The sequence below is a fragment of the Mytilus galloprovincialis genome, chromosome 4, assembly GCF_965363235.1.
Source record: "Mytilus galloprovincialis chromosome 4, xbMytGall1.hap1.1, whole genome shotgun sequence".
NCBI lineage: Eukaryota > Metazoa > Mollusca > Bivalvia > Mytilida > Mytilidae > Mytilus > Mytilus galloprovincialis.
The window spans coordinates 81,281,657-81,300,856 of NC_134841.1; the positions used below are offsets into that span (position 1 = coordinate 81,281,657).

A 19,200-nucleotide genomic window follows, 5' to 3' on the forward strand; every position below is an offset into this window, starting at 1 on the left:
TTCATAGTGGTACTAAAACTTGAATACCTTGTAGTCTATGGGATCCACATACAACAGAATACATAAACAAACTAAAAATGACACAGAGAAGTGTTCGTTATGTATGTTACAACTACCATCTTATGGTTCATGTGGACCCTTTGGCTAAAATGGCCGTATTTGCACCTAAAAATTTACTTGGAGTACAGACAAACCTGTGCAACTGTTAAAGTTATTTGTCATAGAATACCCTAGATAAATAAATTTCAAATATATTTTATGTTTTAGAAAATGGAAACTTAACAGGATTTTGCAGTACACTTTTTTTTCATTCCTCCAGAAGGTGCCAAAATAAACTAAGTTGGAAAAGAGGTTGGAGAACTTCCCCACATGTAATAATTGAAGTGGACTGTATGAGTGTATTGAATGACATGGACAATAGATGGACAATAGATACCTGACAATAATTGGTGATGTAAACTGTGTAACTGAGATGACCATATCAAAGGAAACTCAACTGTTTGTTAATGTTATCATCTTCTGCAGGGACAAAAAAGTACACTGCAAGATCCATTTAAGGTGGTACCTAACACCTTTACTAAAATTAATTTGGCTCGTTTAATTTTCATGAAATTTTGACAAAGTATTTACTTTGAACCTTTAACCAAAATATATAAATTTCAAAAATTTTGAACCAACCGTTTTATCAGAAAAATTACACTTGTTATATAGCAGATTGACAAACACCAATTTTGATCATTGAGAAGCTTAATATTCCCTTTACAACACAACGTTATTAAAACGTTTGGCTGATTTTACAGAGTTATCTCCCTGTAGTGTTAGGTACCACCTTAAGTTATTAATTTTCTCAATCATACAATGCATTTAAAATCTATTTAACTAGGGCACGGTATTCCTTAAAACTTTCCAGATGCACAGCTTTGTCGTACTAAGGGTACATTTTGAGGTGAAAATGCAACCATTTCACCCTAAGAGTCCATATAAATCTTAAATAGCCATTCCTTGATGAGTGCTCCCACAGATGTCATCAATGAACTCATAGCTGTTCCATCTGAAATATAAATACAAGAAAAACTCATTAAAAATGGTAATTTTTCCGACAAACAATAATCAAATGTAACATATAACCACAAGTTGTGCATATCAAACAATTGAAACCTTTAGAGAACATATGTTCAAATACCTTGTAAGTGGTCAATTCATCACCCCTAAACACTGTTTTTTTCTGGTTTGCCATGAAAAGATGAATAAGATAAATGATACGAGAAGTTACAATGATCATTTAAATGGTTAAAATCCCATGCCCTTAAATTAAGGCAACGGTAGTATATCGGTGTTCTTAACCCTGTAATTTCTGCAAGATAAATTGAACGAATTAAGGGGGGGGGGGGGTCCTTAAGTTTTTATGATTTAATATGGGGAGTTTGTTTGTGAGACTTCGAAATAGCATTCTGTATTTGTCATTTTTTTTATTATTCAATATACATTTAACAAAAATCTGCATGGATTAAACTACAATGAAAACATTTTCAAATTTTATCATGCAGCTATGAGACAGTTTAACTCAGCTTTCTAGAAAAGCTCCTACTTGTTGCATGTATCCATTTAATTTTCGTTGTGTTGTGAAGGTGAAATTCAGATAGCTTTTCATTTTATCCATATTTATTTGACTATTTAAATATTCGAAACTACCGTTGCTAACATTCATATTATATATGTAAACAAAATGTGCTGATATCTACTTTCACTTTCTCCTGCTAGTATATGTAGTACATGTAGTCTTGAATATACAGTCTATGTGTGAATAGGCATTTTTTCAGGTAAGCCCTTTGTCATATATTATTGAAATTGACACGCACACGTTCTATTATGAAACAGAATATTATTCAAAGTTTGAAGATACCAAAACATGAAGAATTCATACAAAAAAAGAACATTGATCATGAAGAAAAATCACAAAGGGGATTTGACAAATTAGAATACAGGAAATAAAATACAATTTTCAAATCTATCAAATTGAATGGACAGTGCTATATGCAATGATAAAATAAAGTGAATCAAATATATATATACGCAATTTATTTTTTTACTGGTCTCGGTCGATATATATACAATTCGTTCTGGTAAAGGTACATGTATGTGTATGAACTAAATATACGCGTCACGCATTTAAAGATTTATAAAATATGCATACAAGGTTAGGACAAGGTGTTTCTTTGTGTTAATTTTATCACGCATCTCATTATTTGTACGACAGTTAAGTATGTTTCAATGACTCTAGGTAAGTTTGATTATTGGATTAAAACATCAGTAGTTAGCAATAGATCAAAATGATGTTATTAGCATGACTAAGTCTACAAAACGTATTAATCTCTTTTCGTTGAGCCTGCAGAGGAGACATACTAGCGTTCATTATACATTCCGTTGTCAGGGTCTTCATCATTTAGATTTTATTCGGTATGTGCATAGATATGATGGCTATGATATCTATGGTATGTGGATATTTTCTGTTTTATTCAACAAGAAATTGCAGTTCTGCTTTTATCAATGTTATTCACTAATACAGCATGCCAGTTAATAGTTCTAGTTTGTTCATACCATCAATCCGGATTATTTTTCTGGTAAACATCATTTTATTAAATCCAAATCATTTTCATTTAACTGTTAAATCATAACATTATCATCAATGAAATACATCATCTAGCAATTATGTTTGTGTATAATTTTGTTCGAATCTTTTTTTTCAAAAAGGATACAAGCTTTCAAATTCAATATGTTCATCTATTTAACTCAAATTTCTGTTACTTGATTGTTAACATACTAAAACAGTAAAGAAAAAAAAAGTATGTACTCGATAAGATATATCAGAGTTTCGTTTGTAACTTAGTCTAGATGCCATCTAATTATTTACTAACAAGATGACCTCCGAATACTGCCGACTTTCACATAATCCGATATAAACATAAATTTAAATAGATTAATTGCGACCTCGTACAACTGGATTTTTATAGGTTTGTTAGATGTCATGTAATAGTTTAAAAGATATATCCAACATATCCTCATTAATCCATTGTTTTGGCAGCCACAAGGAAATAGCATGTGTCTTGATATAATCGTTTGCTTTATACCACGACTTGCACCCAGTTGCTTCATTAAATTTGTATAACACATTACGTGGTATTTTATTATTCATTTAACATGTCAACCCATATTTATTGACCGCCGTAAAAGAAGGGTAAAAGATATCAAAGGGACATGCAAACTCAAGTCGAAAATAAACTGACTACGTATACGCCGTGGTTAAAAAAGAAAAATTCCAACACACAAAAAAGTACACTAAACTCAACAAAGAAGACTAAATACTGACCCCACCAAAATTTCGGTTGGTAGCAGATGCTCCTGAAGGTTTAGCGTGTGCATGTCAATTTTTTTTCACCGAAAACAGGACATTTCTAAATTTATTAAAAAAACTGTGGACTTTTTAAAGATAGATCGGCTGATTATTAATTATTTCTTATTCAAATTTGAAAGAAGTGGTACTAAATAATTTTCAGATTCTGAAAACATTACAGAAAAGTCACTGTCATACAACAATATCTAACAGAGGAACTGTGATACATTTTCTAAAAGTACATATTTTTTGTCACACAGTATAATAGTAATAATTAGGATATGGAAAATTCCGAAATAAGCAAGATTGATGGCAAAGAAAACGAAATAGACATTTTGAATCAATCTCTGAAGGATGAAAACTCTGAAGATAACACCTCTGAAGATCAGATAGGTGCTCACATGTCACAAATTATAACTGTCGCGAATGATGGAGAACCGGCCAGTGCAGATATTAGAAAAAACATGAATGTAACAAGAAATAAAGACCAGACCAGTAGTGACATGAAAATTGCTATAAATGCTACGGATGGTGAAGAACAGACCAGCGCTGACATGAGAAAACCTATTGTGAATGACGAGGAAACAGGTAAAGATCTGAAGTCTCATGAGGCAGCCATAGAAATAAACGACCGCGTCAGATCGACAAATGAGGATGATTGCAAAGGAAGTAGTATCATCTCTTTAGAAGAAAATAGCCTCGACGAATTGAGCAACACTGCATCAGATAAAGAACAGTGCACATCTCTTGCTATAGGTGTTCACATTAGAAACGAAAATGTATTGAATACGACACCTGATAAACCCTGGCAAGAAAAAACAGTAGATATTGCGACAAGCATATCACCGTTAAGGGGAGGATTTAGTTTTGCTTGTGAATCACAAGCCGGAAGGAAAAAGATAAAACCGTTCTATAGAAAACAGATAAGTTCTAAAATTGATACTACCTCCATACAGTCAAAGCACAATGATGAAAACTGCAACACAGACCACCCGGACATTATTGGACAAAGTAACAAGAAAGACAGTGATTCCGTAAAAAATAATAATGAGACGACACAACCATTGACGAATACATGGAGTATTAATGATGCAAGTCGTAGTTTACCGGTATCAATGTCAGCGCATGTTGTCCAAAATATGGAATTATTTTCATTTTTCGTCAATTCTAGTCCACCTCGCAGCAAAATGAGTAAATGGGAGGAGAAAGACGAAAAAAGTGTGAAAGACTTTTCGCTCTGTCGACCAAAGTGCATTTCTACTTTGAATTCAATCAAGAATAGGAAAAGACGCTGTAATCGAAAGACTATCAACAAATTTGAAAGTCAACAACATGCGCCTAGTCTTCGTGTGGTAAATAGTGTTGTTTACTGCACACCGCATGGCGATGTTGTGAAGTACTGGTGTCATACTTGTGGTATTCTGAAATGTGAAAAATGCGTTAACGTCGTGTATAGCAGAACATGCATCAACCACTCTGTACAGACAGTTGACGAGTATGTGCTGAACAAAAAAGTAAGTAAAACAAAAGAAAAACAAAAATCGATTGGTGAAATTGAAATAAGTCAGATTATGATAATTACATTATTGGTACCCTTTTGTCTGCACCAGATGCGCAATGTCTCGTCAGTGATAATCGATATTTAAAAACTAGACAGATATTGGAAAAAGCTTATTAAAAAGATGAATCAAAAAGAACAAAATAAAAGAACAAATCCGGAAAGGAATCAGAACTTTGCATGAGGGAGATGCCTTCCTTATTTTAAAAAAATGTTTTTACAATTTTAAATAAAAAAATATATATCCTTTTTTCATGCCTTAACCAAAGTACAGGCTACTAAGTTGGTGGTATCCTCGAGGATTACACAGTCCCCCAGCAGATACTTCGACCAAGTTGTAGTAATAATACTATTAACCAATAAAAAGTCCGACACAAATACAAATTTGAAGAGCAAAATAAAAAAAAAATCGAACATTTTTACTTCATACAATAATACATACCTGAATTATTCAACATAGTATGTCAATCGGTTATCAAGGGAAAATGTTTAATTTATATAAATCTCTAAAACTACTGTCAGACTTCCTTCACTTAATTTGACAATTGATTTTTGAATTATTTTTATTCTTGGTATGCATACAAAATGCGTGTCAGTTATATTGAGAATTTTACAACCCTTTACCCAGCTTAAATTGCTCTAAAACTTTTATGAAAAGAGATACAACCAATCCACTGTGCATGTTCTTATTCAATGGATCATCTGTTGGTACTGAGTGCAGATTTTGACAGTCGTTTAAACGGGTAAAATTAAATCTAAAAAAATCTAGACTTTGAAAGAGTTTGATAAACTGTAAATACACGTGTATATTGTAGAAAGTAATACACCCTCTGGTGTTGGTTAATAAACATGTTAAGTATTAAGTATAAAATCATAACGGTTATCTAGATATGGAGCGGACACGATCTTCACCACAGGACACGGGGTTGTCAACTGAAACCAAAGTTTTCGACCTTGACTCTAATCGACGTCCGTTCCTCAAATCGACGTCCAAATGTGACTTCACAATAAAATAACATTCCAAATCGACAGCTAATTTTATGCCTGTCTAATCGACGTCCATTTTTTTGGCATTTTCTAATCGACGTCCGATTTTAAGCTTCTATAATCAACGTCCGTTTTGGACACAGAATACAAAACTAAACTGAACCGAAAGCAGCTGAAACATTTAAACCTTTAAACATATCATAGTATGTGAGAGTGAGACAAATAAGATCTAGCAGAAAAACTAAGTCCAGTTATAAGTAAAATACGGAATAAATAAGAAATGTGTGGTTCTTTTTAAATTATTATACTAGACTAAGTATGTAAACAGGTTGTGATTTCAATTTTTCAAAGATTGGTATGATTTCAAAGGGACAACTATACACCAGAGTTAAAAAAAATGTGAGCAATTATAAACCATACGGCTGTCGAAATGATAAAAACCCATACCGCAAAGGCTATAAAAGGCCACGACATAAATAATGTAAACAATTCAAATAAGAAAATTAACGGTCTTATTTATTAAAAACAATTCCGAAAAACAAATATGACAGACATAAACCAGGGACACCAATGTACTGCAGGCCCATACAGAATTTGTCAGGGGTTACACATGTGTGTGAGCACTTAACCTAGAACAGTGATGTAAAAGCATAACATAAAAACATAATGCTAATTATCTTGTGTAAATTTTACGTTTCACTCCAGGTGTAAAACTCAGAAATTTGTTAAAATACAAACCCGAATTATAATACTCTCAAAACACTTGGCTGTGCTTCTTTATTTTGTCTATTGATGAAGACTGAATAAAGCTCCTACATGTCGTTTGGTTTTCTTAGTCGTTGGGTTGCATGACTAATTGCCTAATTATTATGAATAGGAATGACACACGCTCCTTGATGTGGATCAATTGGATTAACTTTATATCAAGAAAAACTTTAATATGCATGATACCTATTTCGGATTGAAAAATAAATTATGTACATGTATAAGTGTAAACAATTGATATAAAAAAAGAAGATGTGGTATGACTGCCAATGAGACAACTCTCTACAACTATAGGTCACCATACGGCCTTCAACAATGCGCAAAACCCATACCGCATAGTCAGCTACAAAAGGCCCCGAAATGACAGTGTAAAACAATTCAAACGAATAAACTAGAAGCCTTATCTGTGACCAATAATTTATTATTTATTGATATTGGACATTGATTTAAGACGACAGCAATCAATCGGGTGTAGTTTTGGCAAGTATTGCCGTCACATTGGACGTAGATTAGAGTATCAAAATATTGGACGTCGATTAGAGTATCAACATATTGGACGTCGATTTGAGAATGTGACGTCAGATTTGGACGTCGATTTGTGAAACGGACGTCGATTTGAGGAACGGACGTCGATTAGAGGCCGGACGTAGATCTGAGTCTAACATATATACAACTCGTCTAAACATCAACCCGACAATGTTAGATCTGTAAATTTGCTTTCGCAAATTTTTTGTTCTTCCCTCGCGGGATTCGAACCCATGCTACTGAGATATCGTGACACCAAATCGCCTGCCGTCCCGCTAGATGTATATATACAACTCGTCTAAACATCAACCCAACAATGTTAGATCTGTCAATTTACTTTTGCTAATTTTTTGTATATATATATCTTTATTTAAGGTAAAATTGTCATACATTTCAGTACAGTAATCAACATTGTATTGTAATCTGAATCACTACAAAAATTAACAACTATGTAAACAAAGAAAAACAAACGCACGTTGACACTCTTTAGACAAACCACATAAGCAAAATTGAAAGACAGTAATACAAAAAATAACCATAGTACAATAACAAAATGGTGGATTGTATAAATACTGTATGTACAAAATCACATAATGATCGGAGGTATAAGCCTAGACAATGTGTGCACCTGTAAATTTGTGTTTGTCTTCATTGAAAATATTGATATATTCCCTCCAAATTTTAATTTTTTTAAAACAAAATCATTCTACTTCGTATATGTATATAGAAAGACCAAGGACACAGAACTCAGATGAAAAGTAGCATATGTTTGAGGACAATTGATCAAGCAATGAGAGTCTTACAACTAAATGAACAGCAAACCGAAGTAAGTATGAATGGCCAAATATAAAGCAGTAGGTTTTTATCGATGGATTGTGTCTCAAAATTACCAATATCTGTTGAAAATTTCTTTAAAATTCAAAGTCGTTGAATTTTTTTTTAATATAATTGTACAAGTTAAAGAAAACGTTTCATTAAACTTAACGATAAAACTACTTTATCGCAATTTGTTGATGTCGATTGTGAAAAACATGCATAGAATTGGTACTTGATCAGTAGTTTATGAACAGAAATGAAGTAACGGGCTTAATACAGTTTTCACTACTGAACCAATATTTGTAAATGTAATTTAAGAAAAATAGCAGACATTTAAAATGTGAATTTGTATTATCGATTTTTAGTGCACGCAACAATGTTTATTTTATGCAATGTCCAAAGAAAATCATGCACATCAAAATAAGAATAATGTGATATGGATATCAATCCTGTTTTTTTCTACTGACATAGACATTTAAAAGTGCTAGTTATCAATTTAATAGTTCACTGGAAGACATGTCACCCTATCTGAGAAAATATTTCTGAATCCGAATCTCTATCAGTCTTTGCCTTTACTCCTAAATACCGATTGCGTAGCGGAAAGGACCAAACACCAATAAGTCTATGGGTTATATTGACCAAAAATACACCCATGATAAAACTATGAGACAAAGAAAGCGTTGGGATATGCTGGTTTTTAAAACATTTGTGAACAATTAAAAAGATACTTTATTCACTTATCATGTATATGTTGGGGTGCGTCGTCGTTTCATATTGTCACATATTTTTCATATCAAATATACACTTCATGCTCAAATTATATATATATATATATTAATCCTTATTTTGTAGTTTCAAACATTGATCCAAAAAGATTTGATTCGACAAGAATTTATATCGTTTCATCATTTGTTATATGATGAAGAACGCATTTTGATGGAAAGTATTGATGAGGTAAATTAATGTGTACATTCTACATTATCAAAACGAGCAATCAACAAATTAAAGTGGATTCGACATAAAATTCCCAACTAGATTCATCATAGATACCAGGATTACAATTGCGTTTCTGCTTAAAAAGACTTTAGTGACGCTAGAATAAAAAAAAATCTAACAGCGAAAAAAATAGTACGATGCTGAAGAGCATTGATGACCGAAAATTTCGAATAGTTTTGTCAAATATTGCTAAATATTTTGTCCTGGAAGAAACTCCTTTCGTTTTATGATAATTATGACCATATCAAGATAAATCATGTCAACACAGAAGTGCTGACTAAGGGTCTGGTTATACCCTTGGAGAGAAACCTTTACCAGGACAATGTTAATTTCAGTAGGTTACACATATAGTAAAAAAAATACTTAAAAACATAAACTAGTTTCATCGAGAAACCATAAATCAATCTTATGATAATAACAAAAATATCAATTTATTATTTGTAAACTATAAAGAAACAACAGAAACAATATAATTTACAAACAGAATAAATAACAACATCGGGCCAGTAGAAAGAATCCAACAAATTTAGTCTTAGATGCATGATTTTTTTATGAGGTGTTAGTGGCTTTAACTGGCTGTCAGTACCAGCGATTTCTCTCAGATCTGTACTTAGTGTCTTTTAATTGGTGAGATGTACAAATACCTGTCCACGTTCACTTGTATATGTTGTATTTACATTTTTGTCCATCTGATGAGTTAAGCCTTTTTCAAGATATTTGTATTTGTATAGTTCATTCTGATGTTGCACTGTTACGCAACTATCCCAGGTTAGGGAGAGGGTTGCGATCCCGCTTACATGTTTAACCCCGCCACATTCTCTATGTATGTGCCTGTACCAAGTCAGGAGCCTGTTATGCAGTGGTTGTCGTTTGTTTATATGTTACATCATTGTTTTTCGTTCATTTTCTGTACATAAATTAGGCTGTTAGTTTTCTCGTTTGAATTGTTTTACATTGTCATTTCAGGGCCTTTTATAACTGACTATGCGGTATGGGGTTTGCTCATTGTTGAAGTCCGTACGATGACCTATAGTTGTTTATTTCTGTGTCATTTTGGTCTCTTCTGGAGAGTTGTCTCATTGGAAATCATACCACATCTTCCTTTATAAATTAGTTGAACAAAGTATTACATAGGAGACAGAATTTGAATAATTTAATTATTTGACGACCTGTTATCAAATTATATTTTCATTACGAATTGATCATGATTACCAGAAACATCGTCTTTATTTTGTTACATAAACTACGAAAAGTAGTAATTGCAATCCAGCAACAATTATATCCCTAATAAAATCATTATTATTTTGCGGTTAATCAACAATATCCACAAAAAGTAAAGTGGTTTATAGTTTTCATATCGAAATATTCTATGAAATTTCTATGTTTCTGTTGTTTCGTTATTTTCCTCTTACAGTTAATGTGTTTCCCTCGGTTTAAGTTTGTAACCCGGATGTTGCTTTCGCTTAATTGATTTATGACTATTTAATAGCATTATATACTGTTGCTGTCGAATATATAGAATCTATGGATAAAGCCGAAGTAAGACGACGCGTGAAACTGAAGTATCAGGTAGTGTTGATACTTCTAGATAATGTTAGTTCAACTATTTTTATTCTGAGTTTCTATTTGCTCAATTTTAGTTTTTAAGTGTTTAGTGGTCTACACTTTCTCATTTTTTACTTTGTCTGTTATGATGGTGTTGTTAGTCCTTCTGCAACTAATGAGTTTGATACATCCCTGGTTTTGGTTTATATTTTGAATAACGGTCAGTAATTATTTTATGCAAATGTTTATCACTGACAACCATCATTACTACAAAATAAAATAATCGAATAATGTTGAAATTATATTTCCGAAGTACAATTTTTAATGTTTTGTGCATTTAAGTGTCTGGAAAAATACAAAATGCAGACTAGAATGACAGAACAAGAATGTGGCACCGTTCTTGAGGAAGAAGCCAAACTGATGAGTTATCATTTAAGTGTTCTAGCGAAAAATGATCCGTTTGGGATGAATTTGAATGTAAATATAAAATATTTAAAACAAATATACGTTTTTGTTAGTATTGTTCAAACTCAAGATTTCTTTTTTTGGTTTGTTCTATGGGTATTTTATTGATTCTTTCAAATGTTTTATACACATATCACTTTGGCTTAATATTCTATAAAGTTCAAGTTAATAATAATAAAAAAACACATTTATATTTCATGACATATTTTGGAAAATAATCCTTTCTTAACCAACTTATCAATGTTGTGTCTCATGGATGTATATTTTATTCATATCTCAGTGTGATACAAATTTACATAGTACGTACAAATATTTCCTTTTTGTTTCTTACATAGATAATCGAGAACTCTATTCAGAAAGAGTAAGTACCTAACATAAGCATTTATTTAACATAAATGTATTGAAAGACGTTGTGCAAAATAACATACCGAAGAAATGGCGGATTGTGGAATAGTAAATGCAAAAATATGCTCCATAGGTTTAAAAATATCATTTTCAAAGTAGATGGTGGACTACTAGTAGTTCGTACTGATATTATTAACAATATAAATGTCTTGATTCACCATTGAATGGTCAATTTTGAAAAAGTTATTTAGAAACTAGGGTTCAAAATCCCTCAAGTATAGTTGATGGTGGTGAACTTTGCTATTCGCTTTAGGCTCCGTTTCTCATACACGAAAAGAGTGAAATAACACAAATACGGATCCCCTACGAAAATTCTGATGGGAGGGTTCATAAGCAAATGATCAAATAAAAAGCTCAAACACACCAAACAAATTAATAACAAATGTATGTTCTTGACTTGTTACAGGCATTTTATTATGGAGAAAGTGGTGATTAAATCTGGTTTTGTAATTCTTGACATAGTCATGTACTTTTACATTATTTGATTTAAAATGTATAAGTTTGGACATTTCTTTATAATGGTAAATACAGAAATGCAAACAAATCTTAGATGTCATGCTCGTGTTCTTGTAGTCTAGTCGAAAAGTGTGTCCATTTGAAAAAGTAAGAGTAGCTTCAAAATGTATCGAAACGGGAAATGTGGATAAACAAAGAGTATTTGATTTTAAGTTACTGAATAAAAACTGGTAGAAAGACATAGACAAGGAATATTATGTTGATTGAATTTGCATATTAAAGAAATATCAATATTTGAATAAGATAAAGTAATTTAACATATATTTTAGGTTTACATTTACCTTCTTGATCGTACTATTTTTTATGGTTTTAATCTTATCGAACGATTTAAATTGAATAATAAGACATATACGTAAATGATGTTAATTTCATAATGATGTTTTTTTTTTAAATTCATTGTGCTATTATTGATAGTTAGATTTCTAAAGTTATCACTTTCAATAAAAAAACAAAGATTAGATTACGATATACAAATAAGAAGATGTGATATATTTTGCCAATAAAGCAACTCTTCACAATATACCAAGTGATACAGAAATTAACAACTTGTGGTCGTTGTACGGCATTCAACTTATCAGATCGATACAAAGCATTTTAGAGCCATGAGTGAGCAAATATTTAGTTTGATTTTAAAATCAGTATTAATACCAATCACCAATATGCAAAGACCTAATTACAGTGTGAAAATGGTAACCTTTTAGAATATTACGTTTATTTAAACGATCGATAAGTTTACCCGGATAACATCTAAATTTTCGGACTCGGTCAACAACATCTACGTTAAAATGATGATGTGCTATCCCATTTGAAATAAGTTGTCTACAGTATAACCAAACTTCAAAATAAAATTGTTATATCTATAGAAGAGATTAGAAAAAGTATAAGTAAATTTTGTAACGTATTTCCTGGCTTCATAATTTTCGAGTCATATATAGAATACGTTCATTGAAATCTGAAACGACAAAACACAAGCGTAAAGAACGAGTTGTGCAATATAACACAGTAAGATGGTGCTATTTATACATTTACGAAAGTTTGCACAATGTAGTATCGATGTCATTCTGTGTTTTAACCTATTATATATAAAAAAAGATGTGGTATGATGGCCATTGAAACAACTATCAACAAGTGACCAAAAAAGACACATGAGTTAACAGCTATATGTTACCGTACGGCCTTCAACAATGAACCCATACCGCATCGTCAGCTATAAAAGGCCCCGAAATGATACTGTAAAACAATTCAAACGAGAAAAACAAAAACCTTATTTATGTACAAAAAATGAACGAAAAACAAATATGTAACAAATAAACAAATGAAAACCACTGAATTAAAGGCTCCTGACTTGGGACAGGCACATGCATAGAGAATGTGGCGGGGTAAACAAGTTAACGGGATTCCAAACCTCCCCTAACCTGAAATAGTTTTGTAACAGTACAACATAAGAACGAACTTTAATCAGTTGAAAAAGGCAATTTTTCGTTCCCTATTGTTAATTTTCCCATTTTAAGATGATGATGTTCCTTTGGTACCATCTTACGGTGTTTATATTTCACAGATCGTTCGCGATGTCCGTGTCTGGTGTGGCTTTTTGATTTTAACGAACGTAATCTATGTATAACTGGTAAATTATTAAGTCATGGATTTCGTTACCATAAATTACTTAAAACCTTTACTAAAGGACTAGGTCCGGTAAGGACCGATTTTGGCCTCAAATTTCAGGTTTATCTAACGAGTTTTTGGCCACTTTTTAAACACTTAAGTGTCTATTTCAATTGATTAGATTAGTTAATGTGAAAGATTTTAACTGATTTAGTCCTTAAAAACGCTCTGATTCAAGCGTAAATATGAAAAATCTATGAAATATGCCAAAATACGTCACTTTTTAGATGGTTTTTGTCAAAAATGAAAGCGGCCGCATCCGTGTTCATCCTCAACCTTTATATATGTTGTGTATTATCATCAAATACAACTTACATTTCAATATTATGAATGAACACGAATGCGACCACTTTCATTTTAGACGGAAACCGTCTAAAAATTAACCAAAATGTTACAATTTTGAAGATTTCAGTAATTTAGCACGACTTAATGATGCTAGAACGCGATATTTGTGCATTGTATTGTCAAAAACAGCTCATATTTATGTAGCAGAAGCATTTTGCTTTCCAAAATATAGCTTAAAGATTACATTTTCACAATTTTCTAAAACTGCTTTATTTTGGGACCAAAAAGGGGTCTTACTGAACCTACTCCTTTATCCATAGATATAAAGATTTGGTTTTAAAGTTTTGGTCGTACCTGTAGAAAAATTATTTCAAACAGGATAACACATCCTCATTTTTACGGAAATGTTGTTGAAGTTTAGAAATGATCCTGGTAAACTTATCGCTCCTTTGAATAAACTTATTCTTAAAGGTTACCAATTCAACACTATAATAAGTTTATTGGATATTGTTTTCATTGGAATAAATATTGATTTTGTTATCAGTTAATTAAATGCAAACTAAATATTACTAGCATGTTATATACATATACACATTCATGGATCTACAATCGTCGATACCTGTATCTTGGCATAGCACAAGGTCATGCTATTCTCTGACTGTTTATGACGTCTTAAAACTAAATCCATTGGATGTTGGATGTGTAGGGATTGATAATTTAGTCTTAGATAAAATTGAGAAAGGAAATGGTGAATATGTCAAAGCGACAACCACCCGACCATAGAGCAAACAACAGCCGAAGGCAACCAATGGGTCTTCAATGAAGCGAGAATTCCCGCACCCGTAGGTGTCCTTCAGCTGGTCCCTAAAATATGCATAATAGTACAGTGATAATGGACGTCATACTAAACTCCGAATTATACACAAGAAACTAAAATTTAAAATCATACAAGACTAACAAAGGCCAGAGGCTCCTGACTTGGGACAGGCGCAAAATTGCGGCGGGGTTAAACATGTTTATGAGATCTCAACCCTCCCCCTATACCTCTAGCCAATGTAGAAAAGTAAAAGAATAACAATACGCACATTAAAATTCAGTTCAAGAGAAGTCCGAGTCTGATGTCAAAAGATGTAACAAAAGAAAATAAATAAATAAAATGACAATAATACATAAATAACAACAGACTACTAGCAGTTAACTGACATGCCAGCTCCAGACCTCAATTAAACTGATTGAAAGATTATGTCTTCATCATATGAATATCAGGTACAATCCCTCCCGTTAGGGGTTTAGTATCATACTATCATAAAATATATGAGAAGAACATAACCCGTGTCATGCCAACAACTGTTTTTTTAGAAATAAATGTGTTTAGTTCCGATGCAAAGACCCTATCAGTGAATCAATGTTAAAGCCAAAATATGCAATCTTTAATGACCTGACAACAGTATCGTAACTATATCCCCTTTTAATAAGTCTATTTAAAGGTTTTGTTAGTTTCTGAGGAGAATACTGACATTTTTGTGCTTTATAAAGAATATTTCCATAAAATTTTGGATGTGAAATACCTGAACGTATAAGATGTCTTCATGTTGAGTTATATTTACGAATTATTTCCTTATACCGGTGATAAAATTTAGTAAATGTTTTGACCAGTTTGTGATATCGAAAACCCTGGTGTAATAATTTTTCAGTAATACATAAATTTCTCTCGCTAAAATCTAATACATTGTTACATACATTAGATGCATGATTTGTTTTATAATTTGTTTGAAATGGTTGTAAAGTAACTGCGTGTACTCTCAGCTGTACCTAGTGTCTTTTTGTTGTTGGGATTTACAAGTACCCGGCCACGCCCACTTGTATTTGTAGTATTTGCATTATTAAAACGTTTCATCGCACACGTTATGTTCCACGCTCTTCTTGTAAGATTATGATATTGTACATTTACAACTGATCAGTGAACGGCTGTTTCTCTAACTCTTCCTTTAAACCTTTATCAGTTGGTCGAAGATTCAAGAAAACGTAAAAGGAGTAATAAACTCGATACAACATATGCCGACAGACATTAAAAACAAGTTATCACTCCGGCAGCAGAAAATGGATACCATGAAGCAGCTGAGTAATGGTGAGGAATTTCACATTAAGATAAAAGATGTACCATAGAAATGTTTATCAAAAAACATTTCCGAGATTAAAGATTAGCATATCGTAACATATTCATAAATAATTGACAACTCTACATTCACAATGGTGAAACCATAAACAGATAATTCCCATGATGTATTACTAAACTTACCTAATAATACTTAATTTTTTTAAACGATAAACAAATGAGAGGGATTTATGAATAAGCCTGGGACTCTTGTTAAAAGCTTGGCAGTATGATAGGATGAGGTTATAAACCAGTTTGACAGAATAAATATGAGTCACTTATTGTAGTGTGCACAAAGAGTTTCTGATGCTCCATATAAGAACCTTTCCATTTGTTATCTATTTTATCGAAGATATATATTGATTGTGAGTGGTATAATTGAGGATGACTAGTGTTCGCCTGTATTTTTTTTATATATTCATATAATTCTTTATTATTTCTTTATTAAATATTTTCTTAAAAAGATGTCGCTTCAAAAATAGGTCATTTGTACATTTTTTAATTCTTATTTCAGCACGAGATCCGTTTGAACTTTGCCCGCTGAACTTTACATTGTACTTCGATGGTTCAATTATGGAGTATCCTATAAAAGTATCCGATCTCTTCATATGCAAGAACTTAAAACATACATTTCCGAAAGCTAAACTTCATATTGAAGTTTTTTGCGGTCGAATGGTTATTCATGAAGAATCGTTGAATATGTATGACTACATATTTAACTTTGACGGTAGGCCCCGTTTGAGTGAGTGGCGTCGCTATTTGATAAAGGCACGACTATCTGATACGACTACATGTAGGAATATACTTTTAATAACAGGTTCGTATATATAGTTTCTGTTATGTAATAATAATGGATTTACGAAAAGAAATTCTTGATAGTTTTACTCCTTCGAAAAAAGAAAAAAAATGTTTTATTCATAATGTAAATGATAATACTACATAGTTATTCATACGATTTCATAATTTTGATTGCCGAGGCATTTCAAAAGTTTTATCTCCGTATAAACATTTCTATGCGACTATGTTAAAACAGTGCATTGGAAACTCGTAACTTCACAGTTGTTACATTCACATTTTATTATAAGAATTTTATGCTTGTTGTATCTTCTGACTCATTTTTACATAAATAATCAGTATTATAAATAAGTTGGTAGACTATCAAGTAATAAACGTTATTTTCGTCAGACTACAAATTTCTTTAAATCTTGACCAAAAACAACATCCGTGCAAACAGAAATGCAATTAAATAAAATATGAATATTGGAACGTCGTTATGATAATTGAACGGTAAAACATGATATTTATTTCGTTGTACTTCGGGGGGAAAACGCTACAAATCGTTGTATTGCAAAAGATTCAAAACTGTTTAACCTTTCTTTATTTCGTTGTTTGTGACTTCTTTACTTCTTTCTCCACCAGGTCATAGATAGGTGAGCCATGGAGGATCAGCTGATCGCAGTAAAAGTGAATACTTTAGTGGAACTGACGACCTCTCGTGCAATTAAAACGCTCATAAAAAATACAATAACATTAATTTTGTCTTTTATCTTTAAATGTATGTTGTATAAAACAAACGTTTATTTATCCAGAATTTAAATCACTGTTTACGTTGCACTTTTGTAAATATATACAATGTAATTCCCTTTCGGAACACCCTTTACGTCAAAAACATTTTTACTATTAAGTTTTGTAAAAAAATCTTGAAATGGAAAGTTTTAATGCACTACTATTTTATTTTAATGTCAAAACATTTTGCTATTCGGCATTTTTTCAACATTTATATCACAGTGTAGATACTATTCTGTACGCTATCCGGAAGTCGCGATTTTCGAAGCGATTATTACCAACTGGCTAACAGGACGGTTTTGCCTACGGTGACTTTTCTCACCATTTGTTTACACCTATACTTATAAAGTGCTTTGAACATCTTCAAGGTATGTAAAGCATCATAAATATGTGTAACTTTAACAAAAACATGCATTAGAATATAAAATATACGTGTGCATCATACCAACTTGATAGAAAAAAGTGAAATCGATGGACAATTTTGCTCTCGTAGTACAAAACAAATAACCTTTTATTGCAAATATTTGCATCAGTTTAAAGTTCAATATATACTGTTTCAATATTCGTTTCGTATTTAAGTAGAACATTCGTATTTCCCATAAAAAATATGTTTTCCTTGAGGATCCCAAAATAAATTACTGTACGATCAGTCCATAACTGACTGTATTCTAGTAGCGATTTCAAATTTTTTTACTGTATGACCAGTCGTGATTTTGAAGAAAAAAACAAAGGCAATTTGAAGGTATCTACGTATTTATATGATATTATGAACTGTCAAGGGAACTTTACAGTGTAATATCGTTCATCAGACAATATAAATATAGATATGATGATTTTTGTAGACTGCAAAATAATTGTATTTTTGTTCCGTCAGTCTTGTTTAAAATCAAACGCCTAAAAAGCAATACTTGATTTGATTGTGGACTTTGTAATAGTGTATAGTTGCAATTATCTATTTAACTATAACATTTTAAAAAACTATTTACATCGTCCGCCGAAACATTCAGATTAAAAGTTGATATTAGTCGACCCTGAGAATAACTTTGGGATGGGGTGAAAAGGAGGCACATTATAAATATCTACTGACTTTGTTATTTGAAAATTGTTAATGAAATGAACATGTTAAATTCAAATCAATATAGAATCATATTCAAAACAGTGTGGTCCTGGCCATTGATTGACGACCTAAATTATCCCATTGACTGGGACAGATTAAGTGAACGTTTGTCGGTAACGACCATTGCTCACTTCTTACTTATTATAGAATTTAAACTGTGGGGTCACCATAGGTTCTTAACGCCTTTAATAATAAAATTATTCGAAAAATTATTCAGGAATAACCTTTATGTTTTGATTTATGTTATTGATATAAATCAACACATCGTATTATTCCGGATTAGTTTTTCGAATTACTTTATTTAGGTGTTGAGAACCTTATGTGACCCCACAGATTCAGTGTCTTTAACAAGTACATAGTGAGCAGTGATTGATACCGACAAACGTTCACCTAATCTGTTCCAGTCAATGGGATAATTTAGGTCGTCAATCAATGGCCAGGACCAC

General features: G+C 31.9%; 1 long non-coding RNA gene across 1 annotated transcript; it reads left to right on the top strand.

Annotated features, from left to right (window-relative positions):
- The first annotated feature begins 1,760 nt into the window (after window positions 1–1,760).
- Window positions 1,761–17,848, top strand: LOC143073108 (uncharacterized). The gene is made up of 9 exons (XR_012977398.1): window positions 1,761–1,820; window positions 3,555–4,905; window positions 7,954–8,052; window positions 8,895–8,996; window positions 10,926–11,060; window positions 11,384–11,409; window positions 15,920–16,044; window positions 16,586–16,888; window positions 17,491–17,848. It is a non-coding gene; the product is annotated as an uncharacterized LOC143073108 (long non-coding RNA).
- The last annotated feature ends 1,352 nt before the right edge of the window (window positions 17,849–19,200 follow it).